Source organism: Amblyraja radiata, chromosome 28 (genome assembly GCF_010909765.2).
Source record: "Amblyraja radiata isolate CabotCenter1 chromosome 28, sAmbRad1.1.pri, whole genome shotgun sequence".
NCBI lineage: Eukaryota > Metazoa > Chordata > Chondrichthyes > Rajiformes > Rajidae > Amblyraja > Amblyraja radiata.
In genome coordinates this window covers 8,242,865-8,263,385 of record NC_045983.1, presented here as the reverse complement: position 1 = coordinate 8,263,385, position 20,521 = coordinate 8,242,865, and the positions used below count along the sequence as shown (strand labels likewise).

Genomic DNA, 20,521 nt, shown 5'->3' with positions numbered 1-20,521 from the left:
GTCTAGGACCAGAGGGCACAGTCTCAGAATAAAAGGGTGTACCTTTAGAAAGATGAGGAGGGAGTTCTTTAGTCAAAGGGTGGTGAATCTGTGGAATTCATGGTCACAGGCAGCTGTGGAGGCCAAGTCATTGGGTATTTTTAAGACTGAGATTCACAGATACTTGATTAGTAAGGGTGTCAAAGGTTACGGGGAGAAGGCAGGAGAATGGGGTTGCCAGGGAAAGATAGATCAGCCATGATCAAAGGGCAGAGATGGACGGAATGGCACCTATGACTTATGAACCCAGGCCTGGAGAGAGCAGATGTGGAGAGGATGGTTTCACTCATGGGAGAGTCCAGGCAGTCTCAGAATAAAAGGACGCACCTTTAGAAAGAAGACGAGGTGGAATTTCTCGATGGGCCGAATGGCCTAAATTCTGCTTCTGTGACTTACAAACACTCTCAGTCTCCTATCTACGCAGCCTATGGTGGCCAGGATGGTGAACCAATCGCCCCGTCGCCAACCCCGTCAAAGGGCTGATTCAGCCAGCTCCTTCACGCCTGGCTCGCCATGCCTCACATGCCCAGCGGAGGCTCAGGAAACCTCAGCGCTCACAAGCGGTGGATAACACTGTCAAGAGACTTCTCAACCAATCTCCGGGCGGAAAATCAGCGTGACAGTAAATCTCTTCTAAAAATTCAATTTAACCTCCATTTAATGAACCATCCGGCCTTAACCGCTGATGTCTCGGCATCTGAAAGGTGATACATTGCTTCACCCACCATCCCCTGGACATTGACTCCAGCTCTGGAGAGCTCTCACCGAGCCTTGGAGAGGTTTCAATGACAGTAACTATAGCCTTGGAGTAGCTTTTGTGCAAATGAGAAGCAGTACCTGTCACTGAAGAGATGGATGAAAAGGAAAACACTCAATAGAAGAAAAAAATAACTTTACAGAAGGCAACATAAAATAGAAAGCTGATTTAAAGCCAAGGCTCTAATCTGTCATGAAAGGTATTATCCCCATTCAGTTTACAGTAGTTCCTCTGTTACACAGAATCAGAGTCAAGGCCAGCAGATATACATTCCTTTTACGAGGGATGTGGTACAAAAGACAGAAGTAGATCTTGTAAGTCTTTTGATTCTTTTCAATGAATTATCAGATGTATTTCTTCCCCAGTCGCAGCCTTCCCTGCGTCTCTAAGTAAGCAGGCTGCTTTGAAGATGGATAAAATTTCTGCCCACCTTTAAGGACACAGGGCAGCACGGTGGCGCAGCGGAAGAGCTACTGCCTTACAGCGCCAGGGACCTGGGTTCGATCCTGACTACGGTGCTTGTCTATACAGAGTTTGCACGTTCTCCATGACCGGTGTGGGTTTTCTCCAAGATCTTTGATTTCCTCACACGCTCCAACGATGTGCAGGTTTGTAGGTTAATTGGCTTAGTGTAACTGTAAATTGTCCCTGGTGTATGTAGGGTAGTGTTAATATGCAGGGATCGCTGGTCGGTGCGGACTTGGTGGGCCGAAAGGGCCTGTTTCCGAGCTGTATCTCTAAAATTTAAAAACGAAACCTAAAACAGCATTGTTGAGCCTGATCTACTGGTGGGTTGGGAACCGATTCCCAACGACAGATAAATCTGTATTTTACAGCAGTTTCCTTGTCAGCCCAAGTCGCCGTTGCATTGCAGGAAAAACGACAGCCAGTTCGAGCACACCAAGCTCCAAAAACAGCGACACCTCAACAACCGGACAGCCAATTTTGTGGTGTCAGACAAGGGATAAACGTTTGCCAGCATGGGTGGCATGGTGGCACAGCGGTAGAGTTGCTGGCTTACATCAGGTCCAATCCTAACTATGGGTGCTTGTCTGTACGGAGTTTGTATGTGGGTTTCCCACATGGGTTTCCCACATGGGTTTCCTCCGGGTGCTCCAGACCCTTTCCATACTCGAAACACATACAGGTTTGTAGGTTATTTGACTTCAGTAAAATTGTAAATTGTTCCGTGTGTGTGTGTGTGTGTGTGTGTGTGTGTGTGTGTGTGTGTGTGTGTGTGTGTGTGTGTGTGTGTGTGTGTGTGTGTGTGTGTGATTATGTTAATGTGCGGGGATCATTGGTCGGCGCAGACTTGGTGGGCTGAAGGACCTGTTTCCGCGCTGTATCTCTAAACTAAAAAATTGGTCGAGCAAGCAGAGAGAACTCCTTTCCTCTTCGAGAAATGAGATCTTAAATCCAGTTGCTTTGAGCGTGGAACTGCCTCCATACTGCATCAAGGACACTGGCCCTTCAGCCCAACTTGCCCATGCTGAGCAGGATGCCCCATCTACGTTGGTCCCACCAGCCCATGTTTGGCCAAATCCCCCTAAACCTTCCCTATCCACGGTCGGCACGAACTCTAAACCAAAATTAACTAAACTAAAAGACGTGATGATACTGGCTAAGGGAGAGGGATTTTCCCTAGTGTGCTCAATTTAATTTGAAAAAATCAAGTTGTTATGGCTTCACCGTACACAGGAGCTATGTGCAAATTGGCAAATTGCGTTTCTTACTTTACATGTCAATAACACTTCATGGACTACAGACTTTTGCTCATAAAAGGCTTTCCTTTGAGACAAAATGAGTGTATTATGGAACACTTACACTTTAGCTTTCATTTATGTTTTACAATCTGTGTGCTTTTTGTTTAAAAGAAAAAACGCTAGATAAAATCCCAACATCTAATTTCCCTCTCCCCTAAGTCGAGCATCTTTTCTCCAGAGATGCTGCCTGACCCGTTGAGTTACTCCAGCTTTTTGTGTCTATCCTCTTTTGGTTTCATCTCAAGGCAGCACGGTGGCACAGCGGTAGAGTTGATCCCTTACAGCGCCCGGGTTCGATCCCGACTACGGGTGCTGTCTGTACGCAGTTTGTACTTTCTTCCCGTGACCCCGTGGATTTTCTCCGAGATCTTCGGTTTCCTCCCACACTCCAAAGACGTACAAGTATGTAGGTTAATTGGCTTGGCGTATGTGTGTAAAGAATTGTCCTTAGTGTGTGTAGGATTGTGTTAATGTGCGGGGATCACTGGTCGGCGCAGACTCGGTGGGCCAAAGGGCCAGTTTCTGCACTGTATCAAACTAAAATCTCCTCCCATCTTGTCAACACTGAGCCTTGATTGATAAACTCATCGAGTTGTAAAGAACTAACTGGCACTATCCTACCAACATCTGTTTGATTTCCCTCCTGCATTCCCATCAACCCTCTTCATCCCACTCAACTACATACCATGGGCAATTTGCAGAGGCCAATAAGCCGACCAACCAGCACATTGTTTGGGATGTGGGATGTGAGAGGAAACTGGAGCAAAGTTTCACTGAGTTGATACTGAGGGTGTCAAAGGTTTACGGGGAACAGGCAGGAGTTTGGAGTTGAGAGGGAAAGACAGTCATGATTGAATGGCAGAGTAGACTGGATGGGCCGAATGGTCTAATTCTGCTCCTATGACGTGTGAACTTGTGAACATCTTCTTCATCATCCTGCTTATGGTAATCCCAGAACCGAGTAGCTGCTGTGAGAAAACTTTGGAGCAAGTTGTCTTCATTCCTCACGCAACCCAATGATGTGTGGAATCAAGGAAATGCAGATGCTGGTTTACTATGGAAAGACACAAAATGCTGGAGTAAATCAGTAGGTCAGGCAGCCAGCCACCCTGGAGATCATGGACAGGTGACATTTCGGATTGGGACCCTTCTTCAGACTGCAAATACTGACTTCCTCAGTATGAAGAAAGGTCCCGACCAGAAACGTCACCTAGCCACATTCGCCGAAGATGCTGCCTGACCCGTTGAGTTACCCTAGCACTTTGTGTTCAATGATCTGTGGGTTAGTAGGTTAATTGGACTCTTGGAATGGCCCGAAGTGTTCAGGTGATGTGTGGTGGGAGTGGATAGAAGGTGGACAATATAAAATGGTTGAGGGTATTTCAGTGTAAAAGTGGGTGCTGGCTGTTTCATAAGTTCATAAGTGGTAGGAGCAGAATTAGGCCATTCGGCCCATCAAGTCTACTCCATCATTCAATCATGGCTGATCTATCTTTCCCTCTTAACCCCTTTCTCCTGCCTTTTCCCATAGCCCCTGACACCCTTAATTATCTATCTATCTATCTATCTATCTATCTATCTATCTATCTATCTATCTATCTATCTATCTATCTATCTATCTATCTATCTATCTATCTATCTATCTATCTATCTATCTATCTATCTATCTATCTATCTATCTATCTATCTATCTATCTATCTATCTATCTATCTATCTATCTATCTATCTATCTATCTATCTATCTATCTATCTATCTATCTATCTATCTATCTATCTATCTATCTATCTATCTATCTATCTATCTATCTATCTATCTATCTATCTATCTATCTATCTATCTATCTATCTATCTATCTATCTATCTATCTATCTATCTATCTATCTATCTATCTATCTATCTATCTATCTATCTATCTATCTATCTATCTATCTATCTATCTATCTATCTATCTATCTATCTATCTATCTATCTATCTATCTATCTATCTATCTATCTATCTATCTATCTATCTATCTATCTATCTATCTATCTATCTATCTATCTATCTATCTATCTATCTATCTATCTATCTATCTATCTATCTATCTATCTATCTATCTATCTATCTATCTATCTATCTATCTATCTATCTATCTATCTATCTATCTATCTATCTATCTATCTATCTATCTATCTATCTATCCCTTAAAAATGTCCATTGATGGCCTCCACAGCCTTCTGTGGCAATGCATTCCACAGATTCACCACCCTCTGACTAAAGAAATTCCTCCTCATCTCCTTCCTAAAGGAACATCCTTTAATTCTGAGGCTGTGACCTCTGGTCCTGGACTCTCCCACGAGTGGAAACATCCTCTCCACATCGACTCTATCCAGGCCTTTCACTATTCGGTAAGTTTCAATGAGGTTCCCCCTCATCCTTTTATACTCCAGCGAGTACAGGCCCAGTGCCATCAAACACTCAACATACGTTAACCCGTTTGGCGTGGACCAAGTCAGAATGCAGTGCCTCATCCTCCTCCACAGTCCAAAGGCCCTTTGTGAGTCAAGTGGCTTGTACCTGGTCAATGAAAGCTAATGGGAAAACGTTGACCTTGTGATGAATTATTTGGAACAGCTGGAAGGGAGAGCAAAACTACTTCTGCAGAAGAAAATTCATCCATTGAAGGACGACAATGCAAATGGAATAAAAAATGGCAGCACTCAGATAATACCCAGCACTACGCCAGGAAGGTACATTTATCTGCACCTATTGGACAATATTTATCTGCTTTTTAGAAAAAGAAAAATCATTGTACATTTCACCAGTGGACCCTGAGGTAACTAAGGAGCTACACAAATATAAATCCCAGTGAGTGGGCTCGTACATAATTTATTTTTTATTCTTAATTATGTGGAGCCTGGGGATAAGGAAGAAGCACTTTGAGACAAGTTTAGACATGTTGCATTTTGTCTGAAAGCCACACGGTCCGTGTAAGCTTTTCTTCAAAATGAAATTGATTTCTAGAAAAATAAAATTTACCATTGAGGACTGCAATTTTCTTTTTAATTTTTGACTCTACTAACCACACAGATTCACTGGTCTAAAGAGGGAGTCTCATTTAACAATTTCTATGGGCAACAGTGGAAATACTTCTCAAATTTGTTTTGTTTCGTTTGAAGATAAGAGCATGGAAATAGGCCCTTTAGACCACCGCATCCACACTGACCATCGATCACCCATTCATAAATTCATGTCATAGGAGTAGAATTAGGCCATTCGGCCCATCGAGTCTACTCCACCATTCAATCATGGCTGGTCTACCTTTCCCTCTCAACCTCACTTTCCTGCCTTCTCCCCATAAACTTTAACATCCTTACTAGTCAAGAACCTGTCAATATCTGCTTTAAAAATGCCCAATGACAGCCTCCACACTACTGATTCACCACCCTCTGACTAAATAAATTTCTCCTTATCTCCTTTCTAAAGATATGTTCTGTTCACACTGGTTGTCATTTATTGTCCACTCCCTGCACACTGGGGCAATTTACAGGGGGCAATTAGCCTGCTACATGTCTCTGGGATGCGGGAGGAAACCGGAGCACCTGGAGGAAACGCATGTGGCCACAGAGACTCCACACAGACAGCACCTGAGGTCAGTATCAAAGACGGGTCTCTGGCGCTGTGACCAGCTGTGTGACTGTGCCGCCCTACATGTGTGACAAAGGTGGATGTTTGCATCTCGACTGAGCAGCCGCTCCCAGTGTGTCAACAGCACCTGCCCGCCATGACCAGGGTTCACTGTGAAGCCCCACTCCATGGACAACTGGCTCTCGATGCTCACACACTCTTGCCCTGAGGCACTCACTCATGCACTGGGCTTGGCGGGAGATGGTTGGAAGGAAGCAGTAAGGGAGAAAAAGACCCAGGAAACAAATGACAGAGGGGGAGAACAGCAAGGGTATTAAAAAAAAACTGGGCAAGGGTGGGGGGTGGGGAAGCACTAATATTTATTTGTAGAAACAAAGAACTACAGACGCTGGTAAATACACAAGAGGACACAAAACGCTGGAGTAACTCAGCGGGTCGGGCAGCATCCCTGGAGAACATGAATAGGCGGCGTAGAAACAAAGAATTGCAGATGCTGGTTTATTCCAAAGAGAAACACAAAGTTCCAGAGAAACTCAGCGGGTCGGGCAGCATCTCTGGAGAAAAAAGATTCCTTCAAAAATTCTGCCTGGTTCGCTGAGTTGCACCAGCACTTTGTGTCCATCTAAAGATAGGTGATGGTTCGGGTCGGGACCCTACTACAGAAGTCTGAAAAAGGGGTCTCAACCCAAATCGTCATCGATCCATGTTGTTCAGAGAAGCTGCCTGACCCACCGAGTTACTCCAGTATTTTGAGACCAATTTCTACCAGCTGTGTGGTCCTTGCTGTCATGTTAAAATAGCAGCAGCTCCCACAAATGGTTAAGTGATATCGAGCAGGTAAGGCTGTTGTTTATAACAAGGTAGCACTGAGTGATAAACATTAGCCCGTACACCGGGGAAAAACCCTGCATCTCTTAAAACTGGTGCCAGGGGATTGATTATTTCTCCACAAGACGGCAGAAGGGGCCATGGCTTTGCACTTGCAATAATAAGTCAGCATCCCCTCAGTATTGCACCACAGCTTCAGAGTGGCTTCTTACCATTGGTGAATGCCATGATCATATTGAATGGTGGAGCAGGCTCGAAGGGCCGAATGGCCTACTCCTGCACCTAATTTCTATGTTTCTATGTGAAAGTTCAACTGGGAAAATTCTGGTTCAGCCGGAAAAGCAACTAGTTAGTGCCGTCAGGATGTGGAGAGGATGTTTCCACTAGTGTGATAGTCCAGGACCAGAGGGCACGCCGTCGGTATAATAGGTTTTACCTTTAGAAAGGGGATGAGGAGGAATTTCTTTAGTGGTGAGATTGTGGAATTCATTGCCACTGACGGCTGTGGAAACCCAAATCACTGGGGCGTTTTAAGTCGGAGAGTGACAGATACGTGATTGGTAAGGGTGCCATGGGTTAAAGGGAGAAGGCAGGAGAATGGGGTTGAGAGGGAAAGATAGATCAGCCAAGATGGAATGGCAGAGTAGACTCGATGGGCTGAATAGCTTACTTTTGCTCTTAGTTGACATGACTGATGCCAACACCATCAGTTATCTATCTGTGCATAACCTATACACCTCCAATTCACTCACCAATCTCTGTTTTAAAAAAATGTGCCCCGCACATCTCCTTTCAACTTCCCCCCCTCTCACCTTAAAGTTATGCCCTCCAACATTTTATTTCTCCATCCTGGGAAAAAGATGTTTCGAGTCAGGGGCAGACTGAGTAAGGGGGAGAGAGCTGGAAAAGAGAGATGGGGGTGAGAGAAAGCATGGCGAGTGGTATGTTGATATAGGTAATGAGGGGGGAGTAATTGTGGCTATGTAGAGGTCGACAACTTTATCAGATTTCGCTGAATGATGTTATATTAACACTGTACAGTGGCGCATCGATCACCCGTTCAGTGGTAGAGTTGTTGCCTTACAGCACCAGAGACCCGTGCTCGATCCTGACTATGGGCGCTGTCTGTAGGGAGTTTGCACGTTCTCCCCATCACCACCTGAGTTTTCTACGGGTGCTATGGTTTTCTCCCACATTTCAAAGACCTACAGGTTTGTAGGTTCATTGGCTTTGGTAAAATTGTAAATTATCCCCAGTGTGTTGCGCAGTGCTAGTGTACGGGGTTGATCACTGGTCGGCGTGGTCTCGATGGGCCGAAAGGCCTGTTTCTGCGCTGTATCTCTAAAGTCTAAAAGGCTTGCAAAATCAATCAAGTTCTGGCTTGTGCATTTTGCCATTGGCAGTCTGATTCCAACCTGCAGAATGAGTAGCATGGCTGTGCTCTGGAACCACAACCTCACTGAAATACCCAGGAGGACATGAGCACATGAGCGAAGGAAGGAAATTGCTATGGTGTCTTTCTGCTGTGAGGTAGACAGATAGAGTTGCTTCTTGTCAGGGCCAGAGACCAAGGTTCGATCCTAACCTTGGGTGCTATCTGTGTGTGGAGTTTGCACGTTCTCCCTGTGACCACGTGGGTTTCCTCCGGGTGCTCCGCTTTCCTCCCACATCCCGAGGGTTTGTAGGATAATTGGCCCTCTGTAAATGGACCCCTAGTGTGTAGGGAGTGGATGCGAAAGTGGAATAACGTGAACTAACGTGAAAATGGAACTAGCGTGAACGGGTGATCGATGGTCCACGTAGACTCAGCGGACTGAAGGGCTTGTTTCTGTGCTGTGTCTCTAAAATAAAATGTATACAGAGCCAGAGAAACTTTGGCGAGAGGAAAAACAGTTGTGTGTTTTAGGCTTTAGAGATACAGAGTAGCAATAGGTTCTTCGGCCCATTGTGTCAGCGCCGACCAGTGATCACCCCGTACATCAGCACTACCCTACACTCAAGGGATAATTTACAATTTTACCAAAGCCAATTAACGAACAAACCTGCATGTCTTTGGAGTGTGGGAGGAAACCGGAGCACCCGGCGAAAACCCACATGGGTACGGGTAGAACGTACAAACTCCGGACAGGCAGCACCCTCCTTAGTCAGGATCAAACCCAGATCGCTGGTGCTGTTAGGCAGCAACTCTACCGCTGCGCCACCGTGCTGCTCATGTGCATTGATAAGCTTACCAAGCCTCGTTAACACAGTCCCAGACTGCTGCCCCCCTTTTGCTGGTCACCTGATGGGTTCAATCTTGCACTGCTTTCCCATGCTGATGTATCCAATTAACCAATACAGTTTGATCCAACTGGGCAAACACTGACTGTCAGGAGCCTTTCCCACACATCTAAATATTTCAACACATAATATGTGTTCAAAGAACATGAAACAAAACCATAAGTCCTTTAAAGTACCCTTGGTGCTTTTCTCTCAACTTGTAGCATTTGTCTTAGAGATTAAACTTTAACTCTTGGAGATGCATGGACATTCTTGTTAGATTAAAAGGAATGGGGGGGGGGGGGGGAGAGGATGGGGGTAGAAAGCACTGGGAGGGGGGGGGGAGTGAGGGGGGGGGGTGAGTGGAGGGGGTGAAAAGAGGACGGTGGGAAAGAGGGGGGGAGAAAAGTAGGGGGATAGAGGAGGGGGTGAAGAGGAGGGGGGACAGATGAGTGGGTTTTTGCTGAGATTTTGCTCTTCTCTTTCATGGTTTTGGAGAGGCTTCCGGGGCACGGGGTAGCACACTGGGGTAAACATGAGATGGGTAGAGGAAAACATCTAGCAGGAACAGGTGATGAAAGAAGGATGGAGGGATGGAGGGGAGTGAGAATCCAAGCTCACGTACATGGTCTCTGCATAACCACAACTGAAACAATTGCGACGATAATCGGGAGGCAGCCACAGCACAGAAAGCCAGGCCCCTCTGCAAGGATGTAACACACTCGAGAGCTTTGAATGACGTTCAGAAGACCCTGGAGGGTGTGACAGCCTCTGAACGCAGCCTCTGCCAGCTGTTCCTCCATCCTTAACACCCAGCGATCAATGAGGGCTGGCTCTGTGTGTGTGTGACCCATTTTCAACCTCCCAGCTTCAGCACTGCTGTTGGGATGCCATGCTGGGATCTTACCCACCCTGGGAGCTGCCTTGTGCAACTCCAGACCCTCAGCCCCCCCAGAACAGTCACTCAAGTAAACGTGCCCTGCAGCTCCCATTTTCTAGCTCAGTAAAGCAAATCTGCAATATCCCGGTAGCTTTTTGTTTGTTTTGAAGTTTATTGCAGGAGTTAGTATTTGTTTAAAGTCCTGACGAGGCTTTCTCCAACAACATATCCACTCCATTCCTCTCCCACCAGACAAAGTCTATGTACAGCAAGGTCCAGCTGACCAGAGTTTTTCGCTAGTCCTCTTTTCTGTACATGCTTCTACTATTTTACTCGTGAAAAGGACGGCACGGTGGCGCAGCGGTAGAGTTGCTGCCTTAGTGTCGGAGACCCGGGTTCAATCCTGACAACGGGTGCTGTGTGTACGTTCTCCCCGTGATTGCGTGGGTTTTCTCCAAGATCTTCGGTTTCCTCCCACACTCCAAAGACGGACAGGTTTCGACTTGGTATAAATGTAAATGGTCCCTAGTGTGTGTAGGATAGTGTTAATGTGCAGGGATCGCTGGTCGGTGCGGACTCGGTGGGCCAAAGGGCCTGCTTCCATGCTGTATCTCTAAACTAAACTAAAGTAAAAGGACACAAAGTACTGGAGTACCTCAGCAGGTCAGGCAGCATCTCTGGAGAACATAGATTGGCAATGTTGAGTCAAGACTCTTTTTCAGACACAACATGGATAGGCAACGTTTACAGACCCCTCTTCAGATCCCAGAGGTGCTGTCTCTTGAACAGCCGAGTTACTCCAGCGCTGTATGTCTACTATTTGTAAACCAGCATCTGCAGTTCCGTGTGTCTTCTTTGACTCGAGACCTCTGTGGCTCAATGACCTTCACCCTTGCCTCCAGTCAAGCCCCACTCGAGAGTCACGTGCATTAAAACCTTGCCAGATCCTCCGGTGCACATTCCTTTGAACACGCTGAGTTACTCCAGCACTTTGTGTCTATCTTTGGATCCTTGACTTCCTTAACTGATATTTTATTTTATTGTAGAAGAACATAGAAGAGTACAGCACAGTAACAGGACTATCGGCCCACAATATCTGTGCGAACATGATCCAAGTTAAACTAATATCACCTGCTTGCAAATAGTTCATATTTATTGATTGTCGTTGCTGCATCTAATGTGCCTGCTAAGCTGCAGGAAGTAGGACTGTCCAAGTCCCAGTTCAAGAAGGATCCTGACCCTAAACATCACCTATCCATTTCCTCCAGAGATGCTGCCTGATCTGCTGAGTTACTCCAGCATTTTGTGTCTATCTCCAGTTCATATCTGGTGCATATGACAAATAAACACTCTTGTAACTCTTCTTGGTGATGGCCAATATTTATCCCTCAACAAATAAGACCAAGACAAATTATCTGGTCACAACGTTTAAAAGACATTTGGACAGGTACATGAATAGGATAGGTTTAGAAGGATATTGGCCAAAAGTAGGCAGGTGGGACTAGAGTAGATGGAGCATGTTGGTCGGCGTGAGCAAGTTGTGCCTAAGGGCCTTCTCCATGCTGTGTAACTCTATGACAACCGAACTCTTGATTTTACGAACTAATTGCGTGAATAATTAAGTATAAGATTCCCACAATTTTACAGAGAACACACTTTGCAGGTAGAAACATAGAGTAATTCAGCACAGAAACAGGTCCAACTTGGCCATACCAACCAAGATGCCCCACTTACACTAGCTCAACATCCCTCTAAACCTTTCCTACCCATGAACCTAATCATAGAGTCACACAGCACGGAAACAGGCCCTTCGGCCTAACTTGCCCATGCCGAACAAGATGCCCCATCTATACGAGTTCCACCTGCCTGTGTTTTGCCCATATCCCTCTAAACCTTTCCTATCCCTGCACTTATCCAAACGTATTTCAAATGTTGTTATAGTATCTGCCTCAGCTAACTCCTCTGGCAGCTCATTGCATTTTAAAATTCGCTAGAAATTTACATTTTCAGAGCTGCACTTCATGCAAATAATTTTAACATTGTGGAATTTTTTATTTAATAAAGGACGTGGTTTCTGTCTCATGGTTTGTGCAAACTTATTCCCTCCTGAATGCTTGTTTTTACACAACGTCTTTAACATCCCAAGTGAGTTCACCGGCAAGCCAACCCACCGTGGGAACAGGGTTGAAAACTAAATGAGGCTTTTCAAAGGCTCAAGGAGAGGTGGAATAATCACACGGCAGGTAGTTGCAGACAACACTCTGCTAATGGGGCCGTCATTAAACAGGCAGGTGCACAATGTCACCATCCTCTCATCTCCCCCAAACAAAAATATGATTTGCCGTCATGTTTTCTGTTGTGTTCTGCCCCCTTAAATCTAAAAGAATTTAAGCGCCGTCTAATTACCATAAGATAAGTACTTCGTTGCCAAGTGTTATACTTTGATCAAGAATTTTTTTTTAAACAAATGATCCTTGTTCCAGTCTGGCAGCAATCCTTCTCCCTTCGTCTGTGTGCCCAAGGCCCGGACACCTGCAGGTAGCAGTGCATCTGATGCCTCACCCAACTGGTCACCATCCACATAGACGCAAAATGCTGGAGTGATGGGGTGGCACAGCGGTAGAGTTGTTGACTTACTGCGCCAGACACCTGGGTTCGATCCTGACTAGTGGGTGCTGTTTGTATGGAGTTTGCACGTTCTCCCTGCGACCCGTGTGGGTTTTCTCCAGAGGCTCCGGTTTCCTCCCACACTCCAAAGACGTACAGGTTTGTAGGCTAATTGACTTGGTAAAATATGTAAATTGTCCTAAGTGTGTGTGTGCGTGTGCGCGCAGGGTAGTGTTAGTGTGCGAGGATCGCTGGTCGGCGCAGACGCGATGGGACAAAGGGCCTGCTTCTGTGCTGTATCCCTAAACTAAACTAAAAGCTAAACTAAGCTAAACTCAGCGGGTCAGGCAGCATCGCTGGAGAAAAGGAATAGGTGATGTTTCGGATCGAGGCCCTTCTTCAGACCCCTCTTCTGAAGAATGGTCCAGACCCAAAACATCACCTAGAGCAGGCTAGGACTTTATTCCTTGGAGCACAGGAGGAAGAGGGCAATCTTAGAGAGGTGTATAAGATCATGAGCGGGTTAGATAGGGTCCTTTACCCAAAGTAAGGGAATGAAGAACCTGAGGATGTAGGTTTAAGGTGAGAAGGAAAAGATTTAATAGGAACCCGAGGGGCAACTTTCTCATACAGAGGATAGTGGGTATATGGAATGAGCTGCCAGAGGTAATTGAGGCAGCTACAGTCACAACATCTAAAAAACATTTGGACAGGTACATGGATAGGAAAGGTTTAGAAGAATTTGGGCCAAATGTGGGCAGGTGGGACAGGTGTTGATGGGACATCTTGGTCAGCATGGACAAGGTGGGTTGAAGAGCCTGTTTCCACGCTGTATGACTCTGTGACAATCCTCTAACATTCTAGCTACCTCCACCAGAAGGCCACATGCCACCAAGACCCTGTTACAGAGATGGATGATTTCACAAACCATGGCCTCGGCTCAGAGACATTTATCGGAGACACAAGATATTGCAGATGCTAGAATCTTGCGCAAAACACAAAGTGTTGGGAGGAACTCAGCGGGTCAGGCAGCATCTGAGGAGGGAATGGGCAGTCCAGCCCTGCCGACCAAGATGCCCCATCTACACTGGTCCCACCTGCCCACGTTTGGCCCAGATACCTCTAACCCAGGGGTGGGGAATCTGCGGCCTTAAGGTCGCAGGCTGCTTTCTAGGCCATTAAGTGCGGCCTTTTGAATGAATCCAAATTTTGTAGAACAAATCTTTTTATTATTATTAATATGTTTTTGTTCATTTTTTATTATTTTTATTTTAATCTTAAAATGAACGTATTTAAAGTACCAAAGAGTAAAAGAAGATTCAACGAAATAATCCTCCCCGACTGACGGCCACAATTAAAACATTAGTAAGTCATGAGGGCAATTTTAACAAAATAATGTACATTTTGAAGTATATCTAATTGAAGTTTCTTAGATGCGGCCTTATTAGATAACAGCTAACAATGCGGCCTTCCGACATGAAAAGGTTCCCCACCCCTGCTCTAACCCTTTCTCTCCATGTACCTGTCCAAATGTCTTTTAAATGTTGTTATGATACCTGCCTTTACCCTCTCTGGCAGCTCGTTCCATATACTCACTGCCTTCTGTGTGAGAAAGTTGCCCCTCAACCTTAAATCTTCCCTTCTCACCTTAGAGGTCGGGACCCATCTTCAGTCTGACCTGCTGAGTTCCTGCAACATTGGAATGGATTGCGATGCATGTCAAACTGTACAAGTTCTCCAGTGAGACACATTCCAACAATAATTAACAGGAGTTAATTTAGCCTTTTGGAAACCTATCAATTATCCCAGGCCAAATCACTGATCTGAATGTGAACATCTCCTGACAAATAAGCCAACTTTAGTTCAATGATTCAGACATTCCCGATTCCTCCGCCTAAGTGCCAGAGTCCCGGCTTGCGATCCTCACCACGGGTGCTTGTCTGTGTGGACCTACGTGGGTTTTCCCCGGGTGCTCCGGCATCCTCCCACACTCCAAACACGTACAGGTTTGTAGGTTAATTGGCTTTGGTAAAATTGTAAAATTGTCCCAAGTGTGGTTTTAGGATAGTATTAGTGTACGAAGATCACTGGTCGCCAAAGGGCCTCTTTCCACGCTGTATCTCTAAACTAAACTGGTACCGAATTCTCCAATGGTGAAACTTTTAAATGCCTTCCTGAATGTTCAGCTTTAAGGAACATTCAACACTAACGTGCATTTACATCACAGCATGAGAACAGAATGTCCACAGCACTTCACAGTTGGGTTAACAGGCAAGAGAAAAATGACATTGAGACAGGTGAGCAAACACCTGATGCGAGGGATGGTGGTGGAGGCAGATACGATAATGGCATTTACAACGTTTTCGGATCGGCACATGGACATGCAGGGAATGGAGAGAAATGGATGAAGTACAGGCAGAAGAGATTAGTTTAATTTGGCATCATGTTCGGCACGAACATTGTGGGCCGAAGGGCCTGGTTCTGTGCTGCACTGTTCAATGTTCTATGTTTGAAATGAATACCTTGAAAGGAGTGGAAAGGTTTAGGGAAGTAATCAGATCTTAAGGGATTGACAGGTCAGGCTTAACGTGAGAGGGGAGAGATTTAAGAGGGGTCTCAGGAGTTACTATTACGACTTTTAAAAGACATTTGGACAGATATATACGATAGAAAGGGTTGCGAGGGAAATGGGCCAAATGCAAGCAAATGGAAGTGGTTTAATATGCCAACTTGGTCAACATGGGCAAGGTGGGCCGAAGGGCCTGCTTCTGTGCTGTACATCTCTGGAGACTAACCGAAGTGAGAGTCCAATTGCTCAACACTTCAAAGAGTGTGTGCGTGAGAGTGAGAAAGAAAGGAAAGTGACTGTGAGAGAGGGAAATATGAGAAACATTTCCTCATAGTTTTGTCAATGCATTAATTTTGTAGCTCATCCAGTACAACATCCCAAACAGTCCAACACTCCTGGAGAACTCAGACGAGACAACCTTGGATTGTTTTCTCCAGGGTGTCAGAGGTTGAATGTCTATCCTATTTATGAGAGATAAGAGGTAGGTAGGTACCGAGAGCCTTTTTGCCAGGGTGGAAATGTCAAAGGTGAGAGAGGGCACAGCTTTAAAATGAGATGAGCAAAGTTTAAAGGAGATGGGCAGAACAATTTTTCTTAAAGAGAGTGTTGGTACCTGGAGCACACTAGTGGGGTGGTGGTGGAAGCAGATACAACAATGGCATTTAAGAGACTTTTGGAGAGGCAGTTGAGAGGCAGGGAATGGAGGGATGTAGATCATGTGCAGGCAGAAGAGATTTGTCTAACCTGGCATCATGTTTGGCATGGACATTGTGGGCCGAAGGGTCTGTTCCTGTGCTGTACTCTCCTGAAGAAGGGTGCCAACCCAAAACATTGCCGATCTGTGTTCTCCAGAAATGCTGAGAAATACTCCAGCACCTTGTCCCTTTTTTTGGTAAAAACTAGCACTTGCAGTTCCTTGTGCCGACACTGCACTACTTTATGTTCTTACTAGTGTGAATGTTTGTGTTCGGTCCTTTGACAGTGAAACACAATATCTTTGGAGATGTCATGCACGATATAGCTATGCAAAGAGAAATTAGGCAAAAACAGGGATTTAATATAAGCAGACACAAAATGTTAGAGTAACTCAGCAGGCCAGGCAGCATCTCTAGAGAACATGAATAGGAGACGTTTAGGGTCAGGACCCTTCTCCAGACTGTTGTGCAGTGGGGGGAAGAAAGCTGGGAGCGAGGAGGGGAGAGAGAACGCAAGGAATAAAACCGCTGGCAAAACAAATAAACGCATGACAACTCGACGTTTGAGAATGCTGCGCTTTCCCCTTTAAGATGATGTCAGACCCATGCAGGAAGCTTTGCATGAATTCCTCGTTTGCTGGGTGACCTTCAGGCTCCAGCCTGCTCGATGGGACGTCTCTGCTGCGAGCTGCAGCTAATCCTCGTCGGCAGAGCCCAGCCCAGTGTTGGTACAGTGACACTGCCTCTACATTAACACACCCACAGCCCCGCCACCAGCACCCTCCGCTCCCAAACACCCTCACAATGTTAAAAAAAAAACCCCAACAGGGAATAAAGCGACACGCTAAGGATTTTTAAACACAGCTCGGGGCTCAGTGGTAGCGAGGCCAGCAACATCAAATGTAAATCTGTCTTTGAAAGAAAATATTCCTGTCATTTCCTCGCAGTTCATTGAAAGGCCCCAGTCGCATCAAATCCATCATTGTTTCCCGGACCGGCAGTAGAGGGGGAAAGGCGCTAGGTCAGCCTGCCTTTTTAATTATTGGGTGTTTGCATCAACATTTTCTTCGTCTTAAAGCGTGGGTTCTTCATTCGGAAGTTGCTTCAACTTCCAGCACAGTGCTGAGAGGGCCTGCCGCTGCACATAACGAGCAGAGCACACACAAAAACATTTCCACTGTGACAATAAACCAAACTGAACTCAGCTCCTCTGCCTGCATGTAATCCCTACCCCTCCATTACCTGCATAATCTGAAAGTCTATTAAATGTCATAGAAACGGTTTTTTTTTAAATGCAAATCGGCCCTAGTGTGTAAGGTAATGTGAGTGTACGAGGTGATCGCTGGACTTAGAACACAGAACAGAACAGCACTGGAATAGGCCCTTCAGCCCACAGTGTCTGTGCTGAACATGATGCCAAGTTAAACTGATCTCAGCCAATACATGATCCATACCCCTCCATTCCCTGCTAATCCACCTGCCTATCTCAAAGTCTATTAAATGAAATTCTTAAACAACTTGAAACGCAGAGCAGTACAGCGACGGAACAGGCCCTGCGGCCCACTATCTTTGTGCCAATCATGATGCCAGGTTATAGATGTAGAAACAAAGAACTGCAAAGACATCTCTGGAGAAAATGGATGGGTGACGTCTCCGGTCAGGACCTTCCTTCACACTGGAGAGTTACATGAAGAAATCTGACTCTGTCTGAAGAAGTGTGCGGAAAGGAACTGCAGATGCTGGTTTATACCAAAGAAAGACACAGAGTGCTGGAGCAGTTCAGCGGGTCAAGAAGCATCTCGGGAGAACTTGGAGGGGTTATGTTTCGAGTTGGGTTGGGACCCTACCTCTGAGGTATTAATTTTCCTCTGGAGATGCTGCCTGACACACTGAGTTACTCCAGTACTTTGTGTCTATCCATGATGGCAAGTTAAACTGATCTCACCTGCCTTCACATGATCCATATCCCTCCATTTCCTGCATATCCATGTGCCTTCCCAGAAGTCTCTTAAAAGTCATTTTTAAACGACTGCTTCCAAAAATTGGATGCTGGTTGTCGCTTTGTTCGAGCAGGATGTGGAGTGATATGGATCACATGCAGGTAGATATTGGCATCATGTTCGGCACAGACACTGTTGGCCGAAGGGCCTGGTCCTATGCTGTGGTCTTATGCACAATTTTCAGTTTGAAGAATAGTCTTAACCCTAAACATCATCTATCCATGCCCTCCCAGAGATGCGGGCCAACCCGCTGAGTTGCTCCAGCACTCTAGTGTTCCAAGCACAATTGGACTGCTGTGCTTCCCCACCGAAATATCTGTATTTAATAAATCCTAGGAGCAGAATTAGTCAATTCGGCCCATCGAGTCTAGTTTGCCATTCAATCATGGCTGATCTATCTTTCCCTCTCAACCCCTTTCTCCTGCATATTAGCACCACCGGTACAGCAAAATATCTCAAGATACTTTGGAAAAGCATCAAACAAAGTTGAATACTGGGCCACAAAAGGATATTAGGTCAGCCGACCAAATACCGTATTAAACAAACAAAAAAAGTTCCAAAGAGGAAACTCAAGGAGATACCGGAGGAGGATAAGGAAGGGAACTCTGAAGCAACGGAAGGTGTGGCCACCATGGAGGGCAAGGGAAGGTGCACAAGACCTCATAGGGTTATAGGAATGGAGAGATTGCGGAAGAAGGGACAGGAGAGCCCACGGAGGTATTCCAAAACAAACAAGGAGAACATCTGAGACCAGAGCACTGCCCGACTGGGAATCGATGTAGGTCAGTGAGCAGAGCAGTTAGAACACAGCCTGAGGAGTTTTGAACTGCCTCAAGTATATTTAAAATCTGTCATGGGAAAGCTAGAATCAGAAACAGAGGCCAGTAATCACAGCAGGTCCCTCGAGCCTGCTCCGTTATTCAATAGGACGCTGGATGATCCCACACCTCATTCGCATTGCTTCCCAATCCCAATATTCCTTCTTTCCCTCAGTATCAAACTAATTATGTCTACATAGAACAGGACAGCTCAAGAACTGGTCCTTCAGCCTACAATGTCTATGCCAAACACGATGCCAAGACAATCAGGCAGGCAGGTAGAGTTGCTGCCTTACAGCGCCAGAGACCTGGGTTTGATCCTGACTACGGGTGCAGTCTGGTCTGTATGAGGTTGTATTCTCCCCATGATCGCGTGGATTACCCCCGAGCGCAACTGTTCTCTCCCACACTACTTGTAGGCTAATTGGCTTTGGTAAAAGTTGTAAATTGTCCCTAGTGTGTAAGATAGTGCTGGTGTGCGGGGATTGCTGGCCAGCACGGACTCAGTGGCCGAAGGACCCGTTTCCAGGATGTATCTGTAGTAAACGAAAAACAATCACTTCTCTGCATATATCCCAGATTCCTCCATTCTCTGCATCTCCATAACCCTATCCAAAAGTCTCATAAATGCCACTAATGTATCTGCTTCAAACACCACCCCATATTGTCTGCAGTTCCTCGTTTCTAGAGGAGAGAGAGAGAGAGAAAGCAGTGCAAGATCCTGGGTGTGTGCAAGCAGAAGATAGATAATCGCAAATTGGAGGAACAGCACCTCATATCTTGCTTGGGCAGTTTCCACCACAGCAGTATGAACACTGACTGCTCTAACTTCAAGTAACCCTTGCTTCTCCTCCATCCCCACCCCCATCTCTCCAACCCTCCCCCTTCCCAGTTCTCCGACCAGTCTTACTATCTCCGACTACATTTTATATCTAGATAGACACAAAAAGCTGGAGTAACTCAGCGGGACAGGCAGCATCTATGGAGAGAAGGAATGGGTGACTGAAGAAGGGTCTCGACCCGAAACATCACCCGTTCCTTCTCTCCAGAGATGCTGCCTGTCCCGCAGAGTTACTCCAGCTTTTTGTGTCGATCTTCGGTTTATACCAGCATCTGCAGTTCCTTGCTACACATAGAAAAGGACACGGCAAGATTTGATTGTTGTAAACGGCTTGCAATTTTCAGACACACAGCACCTGGTATTACAGTAATACCAGCCATTACAGCTAAATAGAGGCTTATGTTATATATGCTTTAGAGTACACTCTATAATTCAAGACACTTGAGTCACTTTTTTTTTTTTTAAGCGATTTTGAAAATCTGTGGGCAACCTACTGTGTTGACCCCCCATCACTAATTCACTTTCACTACCCACTTCCCACCGACAAATCCTTTGTACAACATTAAATATCCATTTAACCGAGTCATCGTCTGTACAATGTGCGATTTTTATTTTTTAATAAATAGCACATTAAAGTGATTTAAAAACAGTAACTAACCTAAACAGCACACAGCTCAGCAAGTGCAGTGTCCAATTAAACAAGTCTATTTTAAACACAACGGTATTAATATTTTGAATCCAAATTAATATAGGAAGTGACCAGTCACTTTGGTCTCGCTCTCGCTGTGACCTCCCACATCTCAAACATGCGTGTGTTTATACATTAATCGGCCTC

The 20,521-nt window shown here is 45.6% G+C and overlaps 1 long non-coding RNA gene across 1 annotated transcript; it reads left to right on the top strand.

Annotated features, from left to right (window-relative positions):
* The first annotated feature begins 10,518 nt into the window (after window positions 1-10,518).
* Window positions 10,519-14,712, top strand: LOC116988795. Its single transcript, XR_004416070.1, has 3 exons — window positions 10,519-10,536; window positions 10,817-10,819; window positions 14,663-14,712. It is a non-coding gene; the product is annotated as an uncharacterized LOC116988795 (long non-coding RNA).
* Window positions 14,713-20,521: the final 5,809 nt, after the last annotated feature.